This window comes from Prosopis cineraria, unplaced genomic scaffold (assembly GCF_029017545.1).
Source record: "Prosopis cineraria cultivar Desert tree isolate PC_DT_omini unplaced genomic scaffold, ASM2901754v1 PC14, whole genome shotgun sequence".
NCBI lineage: Eukaryota > Viridiplantae > Streptophyta > Magnoliopsida > Fabales > Fabaceae > Prosopis > Prosopis cineraria.
The window spans coordinates 7,990,327-8,000,357 of NW_026555345.1; positions in this window are offsets into that span (position 1 = coordinate 7,990,327).

Consider the following 10,031-nt stretch of genomic DNA (forward strand, 5'->3'; position numbering starts at 1 on the left):
TAAATATAGATAGGAAAGCTAACAAAATGCAAGCTAACAAGCCTTTTCAGAGAACGGATTTGGTCCTAGTTTCTCAACTTCTTCTTACATCATGTGTTATTAAAATTAAATATAAAGAGTTCAAATTTAATATATTTTTTTAAAAAAATAGTATCAGAATATTGACATATTAAATTATTTAAGTGATAGAAATTTAAGGATTAAAAAAATTTGAGGGGTGAAATAGAAGTGAAAAAAAAAAAAAAGGAAAGGAAGCCAAAGCTCGATGCACTCTAGGGATGTAAGTGGTCCTTTTTGGACAAGTTTTTTTTTTTTTTTAATGAAAGGAAAAAGGTTCTTATCTTTATTTAATGGGCCCTTTGAGACCATCCAAAAAGACCCATTTTGGACCTTTCTCTAGTAACATAGCTCGGCCCATTGAAAGCCCCTTACAACTTTACTCAAAAACAAGGAACTAGGCTTCTTTTGGCCCAAAAACCTGGCTTCTTAAACAAGTGGAATAAAAAATATATTCATGTTCCTAAATAAAAATATAACAAAATTAATACTATGTGTTTCTTTGTGCATAACAAAACTATTTAGCTATTTGAAAATAACCTTATTAAGGATGTGATGTGGCCTGGGTAGAAATTTACTAGCACATGAGAAATTTTTTTAAAAAAAATAAAAATGTATGTAAAAAAAAGATAGATGTATTTTTTTACTTTTTTAAAAATACATTTTTCTACCTCCAAGTTAAAACCTCAACTGGTGTTATAAGCAATAAATCCATTTTTTTTTATCCAAAAAGCATTTCTGTTGTGAAGAAACTAACAAGAGTTCAACAAAAGAAACCAAAAATTTCAAGGGGTTGATCGCAGGTACAAAGCTTAATATATTTCCCTATTTTATAAGTATAAAGAGTCTTATTTTGGTATTATTTTACGCATACTATTGTGAAAAACATTAATAATGTTATTGATGAGATGTTAAAGCTAGAGAGTTCTTTTTTATATATATAATTACACAAACAAACGAAAGTGCTATACAACGTATTTCATTTTTTAACTTAATTTTTAAGAAAAATATCATATATTTCCTCTGGTCATTTGATAAATTATTTTCAACATATTTGACTATCAATGAAAACTTTAAAATTTATTAAATCTGTTTAGAAATCTAATAAGGTTTTTTTAATCAAAACTTTATCTCTATTAAAAATTATTTTAATAATATACTATGCCTCTCCATTTAATTGGAGGTAAAAAGAATTTTTTTTTGATAAAAAAAGCCATTTAAATGTCTTATAAATAAAATAAAAAATTATTTTTTAATTTCTCCTCTTATAAAATAAGATACGAATGAGTTTGGGGAAAAAAAAAAGATACGAAGAAGTAATATAAAACACCTTATCCTCTTGAAAACTATTATATACAAAATATTGTTGTGGCCAGGAATTTCTTTCTGGAGTTTCAATGAGCCTAAGATCTTGACTTCTGTGGGGCCCGGGCCAACACGTTCTCAGCCTTCTAGAGGTTTCATTCATGGCTTCCAACGCTATTTCTAGCAGCTTCTTTAGAGCTTAGAAATAATTAAAAAAAAATAATAATTAAGTCTCAAAATTTTTTTTTATACTAAAATCTCAAAACATTTAATTAATAATAAATAAATTCCTGAAAAAAATATTTTTTAATGAATGAAAAATATTGATATAGTAATTGTAAATTTAAAAGTTTGAATTGTAAATAAATATATTTAATTATTAAATATAACTCTTAAATTATAACAATACTTTATGTTTGTAATTGTTTAATGAATATTTAAAACTCATTTTTTTAAAAAACTTTGTTAGAGACTTTATTAATATTAATTGAAAGTAATGGGACCTAATTGTCATTCTTCTAGAATTTTTTGGATTTGGATTTCCCAAATAATTTAAGTCTACTTACTCAACAAGTATATATTTAAATTAAAGTCATTAGATTTAATCAATGTTTGAAAATAATCAAGATACACATTCCTTTAAAAAAAAAAACTAAAACAGTATTCACTATCAAAACACTCCTCTTGTGCATTAGTAATAGTTTGTGATTTAATATTTTTGATAATTATTCAATTAAATTAAATGATTATTATCGTGCAATGTAAGATATTCATTAAATAAGTGAATTTAAACAACCAATCGGATCTAAATTTTTTTTAAAGCAAACACAAAAACAATTTAAACGTGCTTTGACAAATATAAAGCCTGTTTGAATAGAAATTTAATCAATTATTTCAGGTAAAAAATTAATTTTTGCCAAAATTATCCAAACATGTATTTATCCAGAAAATTGATTTTTGCTCAAAAAAATTGATTTTTTTTCTCAAAGCTCCCAGACTTAGTTTCTGCGTTCAAATTATCTAACAAATATAAGAAAATTACAAGAAAGGCCTAAGAAAAAATTATGAAAAAATATACAAAATTTAATAAAATTAAAAAATTATGATAATTTATACAGTTATATAGTTAAAATTAATTCTGAATAAATTATTTAAATATTTTTAATTCTACTAAAATTAATTTTAAAAAAATAATATCTAAACAGATTACGTTATAACATAATTAAATGATTAAAATCTATCACTTAATCAATTATTTTTATAATTTATTATATTCAACTAAAATCTAAATGGACATATACGTGTGGAAAAAAATTATAAGCAAGAAAGATCTTTTAACCACTCATGCTTTGATAAATATACAGTGGTATTCAAAGAAACCACACCACACTAAAAACACAGGAAATTTTCTAAAGAATTTAATGACAAAATAATTTTCGTCATAAAATTTGTCATACATTTAGCTAAATACGAAAAAATATATACCAGCCACTCCGATACTAAAATTTCAGAGGTAGAGACCATTGCCAGACTATCTTTGATTTCTTTCACATATAATGTTATGAATTAATCTAACCTCCAATGGCCCTATCTTAGAAGGTGATTTATGTTAATATGATTTGGTATTTAATAAATTAATATAATAATTATAATTAGATATAATTCTTAAAAGCTTAAGCTTGAAGTATACACATGGCGGCCTATCAAGAACGAAGGCTTCAATAAGTCGATGACTATATGAAGCAAGCAATTCATTCAACAGACAGTCAAATCCCAACTGTAAGTCCTTACAACAACAACTATAACATCTCTACCTATCTCCAACTACAACCTTGAAGCTTCTAGCACTTTCGTCATCTTATATAAATACCACCCAAATCCCTTCAAACCCTAACCATAACACCAGCATTGTATTATTGTACATCAAACAATTCTTTAATTTGCAGATTTTGCTAGGTTATGGATCCCCGTTGGCATCACCCTCCTCCTCCAGGTCCGCCGCCACCACCAGGTCCACCTGGTCCTCCACCGCCACGGGTTTTTGATCCGCCACCACCTCCGCCTCATGTTGCATACCCACCACCACCACGTCCAGGAGGTCCACCTCCACCGCCAGGTCCGGGTGGTCCACCGCCACCGCCAGGTGGTCCTCCTCCTCCTCCACCTTATTAGTTATCATGCATGTATGATGCATAATCATAATAATTTGTTTATGGCTATGTGTGTTTGTGGCAGTAAAATCAGTCAATTATAAATATTGGGCTTGTATGAATAAAATATGTTAATAATGTTCATAGAATGTCTATATATAATATTACTTGCGTTATACGGTTACATATTTCTCTGATGAATCTTTTAGTTTTTTGATTGTAACGTATTATTAATGAATAGTATATTCATTTCTATATATATCATCATCAGAGTCATCAGTTTATAGCATATTGCTTCTTTTTTTTAATTATTTCCTTTTAATGTGTCTCTAGTTTTGCAAGTGTGTTTCTTTTCTTTTCTTTTCTTTTTTTCGGGTTATATATGAACATGGTAATTCCTTAAAAAAAAAGGAAATTAAAAGTCAAGAAACGTATGCGGTATATATAATGTTTTTGACTAAAAAGTAAATATATGTTCGACGAAAGCAAAAATATTTAATGGTCTTTTATTTTTCGAAGCAACTGAACCACCTTGAACGGTTTGAAAATAACAAACCATTGAACCAGAACTTCAGTTGGCTCTAAAGGAAAATTAAAACAAAAAAAGGTAGAATATAGTAGCCACTAGGCCAGTTTTATCCGATTATTATTGATATATATATATATATATATATCTCCCTGTGTGTCTCTGTGTGTGAGAGAGAGAGAGAGAGAGAGAGAGAGTGTGTGTGTGTGTGTGTGTGTGTGAGAGTGAGAGGGAGAGAGAGAGAGAACAGCAAGGAAACATATGGAGCATGATCCTCGAGGGTACGGGAACTTGGCCAAAGACCGATTTCGAATGCCCTTAGTTTCACTTAATACTCATTTAATTACAGTAAAAGTTGGCATAAAAAAGCTCGATCGCTAGAGAATTCCTTTTTTTTTTTTTAAATTTTGTAAATACTTTTTGGGATTAGGTGGGGCCTAAAAGCTAAAAGTCAACGCATTACCACGTCTTACATGAAACGTGGGCGGTATACAATTACTCCTTTTATGTCAAAAATGAAAATGTTAACTTGACATGAGTTGCAGTGATTTTTATCATTTAAATAAGTGTTGGAAATTCGAACCTTAACTGTTATTATGTATGTCTCAATTTAATTTGAAGAAGTCTATTCATTGCTCTCAATGTTTTAAGAAAATATTTCATGTTAGCAAAACTTACTCTTTATAATTAAAAAAGAAAAGATAAAAATACTAGAACCAACACATGAGAATTTCTTTTTGTTAGATTGCAGTTCCATCATGGGCAGATCCACCACGCTGGGCGGTTAGTTTAATCAGAGAAGTTATAACTTGACGCTTAGTTTTACTAGTAGAGAGAAGTTGTACGTTTAACCAGAGATTTTGATCCGATTCAATTTGAATTGTTAATATAAACATAAAAAATCTCTATCTCAACACAAATTAATCCGGCTTTGTTAAAATCCCCTTAATTAGATGTCAAACAAGCTTAAAATATCAAGTGCAATACGAAACATAAGCCAGCATTACAAGATATAAAAAGCAAGAATTGGGAGGAACATCATCATTCTATGTATAGATGGGATAAAACCCGATAACTTTTCAAGGTCAGAGCAAACCTTTCTTTAAAATTTTTTGAAAGGAATTACAAATCACTCACTAATGAATATCTCACATAAACCTTTGCCCTTATGGGGTAAAGGCTGAATCCTTGACCAATTGCGCTACCTTTTGTTGGCATCATGCTATATTGATTGTGTATTTGATCATAAAAAAAAAAAAAAAGCCTTTGAATACACACACATCACAAAAAATTATGGATTTTCAATTTGGCTTCCCACACTATAAGCAACTACATTCTTAATTTCTATATTCCTTCCACGTCTTCTCGTTTTAATTTTTCAAATTTTAACATTTTGAATTATTTATTCATTTATTTTATACTCTAACATTTTAATAATAATTTCATGATATTTTAAATCTGAAAAGTTCTAATTGAAGTAATATTATATAAAGGATATTATATATATACTTCATCTTTAGGGGCTAATTTCTAAACTTGAGAGTAAAGTTCAAAGAACCTATAAAAGGTTAGGATAAAGCGTGCATTACGCTTAGTTTATGATTCAAATGCCAAAAAGAATTGAAGCTAAGTTTACCAAAAGTTAGTCTGACGTAGTTCATTTATTAAAAAATATAATATTTTTAATTATATCTTACATTTAATAAAATAATTTTTGTTTTCAAACTAACGTTATCTTTTTATATTTATCTATATGAAATAAGATATTTCATTCTAAATTAAATATAAAGTGATTATTTTATAGGGGTACTTTTAAAAAAAATATAATAATTACATTTTAAAATAATAAAAATGGCTTACATTTTTAACATTTAACCCTTCAAAAAATATTTTATATTTTTAACAGAGGGAGTATGTATTTAAAAAAAATTAGATTTCCATTTGTACTTTCTATTTTTGCAGATTGATCTTGGAAAATAGAAAAATATGGCAAAAGTTCATTTTCCAAAACTGCTTTTTCAAAGCAATATAATTGTCAAATACACGCTAATTTTTCCAATAATATTTGTTTGTATGTAGATGATTAATTTCATAATTTGTTACAGATTCCGTGAATGCCATAGCATATCAAATTTTCGAAATCTCAAATGAAAACCAAGATTTGACCTAAATAATGAATTTACCAGTACACTCGTGCATGAATCTCGCATGTAAATTAGTAGTAAATATGTTACATGAGTTGTAAATCCAAAAAATTCAGAAAAATAATTTAAAAATATTAATTTAGACGATTATAAATTCAAAAGTTTCAATTACGTACAAATAAGGCATTTTGGTTTTAAATGTAAATATTAGGCTTTGTTTGGAATGGAAAGAAAATATAGAGGAGAGAAAATTATAGAAGAAAAGTTTAAAAAAAAAAAAATATTTTTTGTTCTAGAGAGGGGGAAATTAAATGGTAGAAAATCATTTTCATCCTCTCTTTTTTTTTTTTTTAATTTCTCCCTAGAGGGGAGAAAACTAAAGGAAAAATTTTATGATAGTGAGAAGAAATATTTTTTGTTATACTTTTATTTTCTAATTTTCTTTACTTCTTTTTTCTTCCCATTCCAAAAAAGGGTTAAATTGTAACCATAATTTCTATTTCCAAAAAGAAGGATTATATACAACTCTTTTTTTTTTTCAGAAAATTGTGTTGGAATCTAATTGTCTTCATGCAATCTTTCTAAATCTAATTGTCATTCTTCCTTAAGAAAATTGGATGAATTTTTTTTTAGTAAGTATTCTTTGATTTTTTATTCCCTTGAAAAACCTTGGCACTCTATTGAAATTTTACAAATTTAAGGTATCAAAGTGTCATTAATTTTATTTTAGTCACATTTTTAAATAGGCAATATTTGATCAAGTATTTACTAAAATTGAAGTTATAAAAAATAAATGAAAATATAAGTATAACAAGGGCTCCATCGATAGTAAATAATATTTCTCTTGAGGTACTGAAAGCAATTAGTAAACCTCTCCCAACCAAATTGCTATGTACACAAGGGTTGTGATTCAAACTCCAACCACTTGCTTAAATGATAAGAGCTTCTATCATTTATGTCAAGTTGATGACTTCCAAATATTTTAATAAATTTAATAGTGTTTTTAATACAATTGGAAGTCATCTTGTGGAATTAATTAGCAAATATGTGGTTAATTAGATAATTATTTGTGAGATTGGAGGTAAATAAAGTTCAAGATAATTGTAAAAGTTATTGGATTAATTATAACATTAAATCTGCGTTTTCTTCATATAAGGAGGCCCAATTTATGGGCCCAAATCTGATAATTTTGAAGCCTACAAAAAATTGAATTTTGCCCAATGTTGATGCAGCGCCAATTTTGGATGTCATGACATCAGATTATTTTTTAGCAAAACGCACAACTTCATTTAAAATCATGTTTTAAGGGTTTTTGGCCATCATTTTCATTCCAATTTGTCTTCAACCAGCAGCTGCACGTCTAGGGAGCATTCTAACGTGGAGAAAGAGTTGGAGAAGTTTGGAAAACACTTGAATCTTGTGATTTGTGGCAGAAATCATCCTTCCTAAGCTTTTTCCTTCCTTTTTTCTACATTTTGATGTATCTTTTGCTAAATATTGTTGCTTTATGCTGTTTTAATGGCTGTTAGTGGCTGAATACGTTTGACCTATAGTAACTATAAGCTTGTTAGTGGATTAAAGCTTATTTTTACCCATTAGTTATGCTTAATATTAATTTTGGTTGTTCGATCTTGCATTTATTTATCTATTTAATGTTTGGCCATCATTAAATATGAATTTGGGCATTGAGGTTTTTCCTTGATAAAAGAAAATCTCATTTGGACCCTTAAATTATTATGCGAGTAGCGTCTTAAATTTTGAACTTTAAAATTTTGAGCAAATTACCTATACCATTTATGTATAAAAATGTTAACTATTATATAGATCAAATTAGCCTCAATATTGCCTGCCACAGTGAATGCATCGTTGGTTGTGACGAACAACTCATGATTTTGTAAAATGATATTTTTTGCCCTTTTTTTTGCTAAGTTTTTCAAATGATTAGTATCTCATGCTTCTATATACCCTATAACTCTGATTTAATCTTACTTTGAATAATTTTTATTTATTTAATGATGAAAACTTAGGATCTCATTTGAAAAAAGTTTAAGTGTTAGAGAATTTTAATTAACTAATTAAAACTTAGTGTCGCACCTGAAAAATGCGACGCGGACGACGCAAGAGCAGAGGTTCCGGCCTTCAGAAAGAAGACCAGAGAAATGAAAGTTGCTACTAAAATTTTAAGAAAAATCTTGAAAAATCGATTAAAGGAGGATAAGGACGGTCTGCAAAAACAGAAAATAAGTTTGGGAGTCGATTGAGTGTGGGGAAGGTGTTAGACACCCTACAACACCCGTTCGTAAGAACGGTTACCTGAAGTTTGCTGTGCTATATAAATATGGTTTTAAAGTTATTTTTAATTATTCTTTTTATATTCATGTGTTTGATATAAGAATTAAAAAATATTTATTTATTTATGAGAGAGGACTTGACTCAAAATTTAACTTTGAGGTCTACGTATCCTATAATGGGGATCAAAGTCTACGTAGTTCGAGCTTATAAGTTGTTGGTGAAAATATTTTTGAAGAGAAATTAATTAGAAATAATTTATCATTTTGCAAATAAAATAATTTTTGAAATTTTGATATGTGTGTTTTAAATTGCAAAAAGTGCTTTAATTTCCATCATTTTCTCAATTTTTGAATTTTTTGAAATAAAGAAGAGAGTTTTAAAATTATTTTTCATGTTTTATTAGTTTTTTTAGAAAATTTAACTGCTATTCCTACAAAGCCTTATTAACTCATACAATAATACAGTTATTCTAAATATCTGCAAAGATTTTAAAATCTCACACGATAAAAGAGTAAAATAGTATAAATATTTTAAGTATATTTTAATGCGTAATTATATAATTTATATTTTTGAACGTAGAAATCTTAATCACTATACCTACGAAGCCTTATTGACTTTCACGGTAATATAATTACCCTAACTATCTGCGGAGATTCTAAAATCTTATACGATAAAGGAATTAAATCTATTTAAATACATCTTTTAGTTTAATTAATTTAATATATAATTTATATATATTTTAAAAACTTAATCGTTATATCTGCAAAGTCTTATTGACTCATATGATAATATGATTATCTTAGAAGTCTACGGAGATTCAAAAATCTCACATGACTAAAGATAAAATCAGTAAATGTGATTACAACTTAAATTCATTAATTTAATTAATTAATTTTTTTAAATTGTATATTATATGATTATTTACAAAAATAATTTATTTATTATAAAAATTGAAAATCACTATATCTATGAGGACTTATTATCCTACACGATGATGTGATTAATTTAAGCCTCTACGAAAATTATTGAAATCTCACATGGGACTTAAATAAATTATTAATTTGGATTATAAAAAAAGAGTTAATTTTAATGATGGGCCTTTGAAAGCCATATTAATATATAAGTTTTACTCTCATATCTGTAAAATCTTATTGATTTATACGATACAAGATTATCCTAAATATTTACAGAGATTTAAAGTCTCACATAATAAAAGGATTAAATAATATTCACTTTAAATGCATTTTAATGTGTAATTATACAACATATATTTTTAAATATAAAAATCTTAATCGTTATACTTGCGAAGCTTTTTGACTCTCACAGTAAAGGTCTATGGAGTTTTAAAAATCTCACATGACCCAAAAGATCTAATAGACAATATAATTATAATTTAAATTTATTAATTTAATTAATTAATATTATAAAAAATGTTTATTATTTTATTTACTAAAATTTGTTTATGTATTTACTGTGCAAATTGTGAATCACGATATCTGTGAGAATTTATTATCTTACATAATAATGTGATTAATTTAAGTCTCTATGAAGATTCTT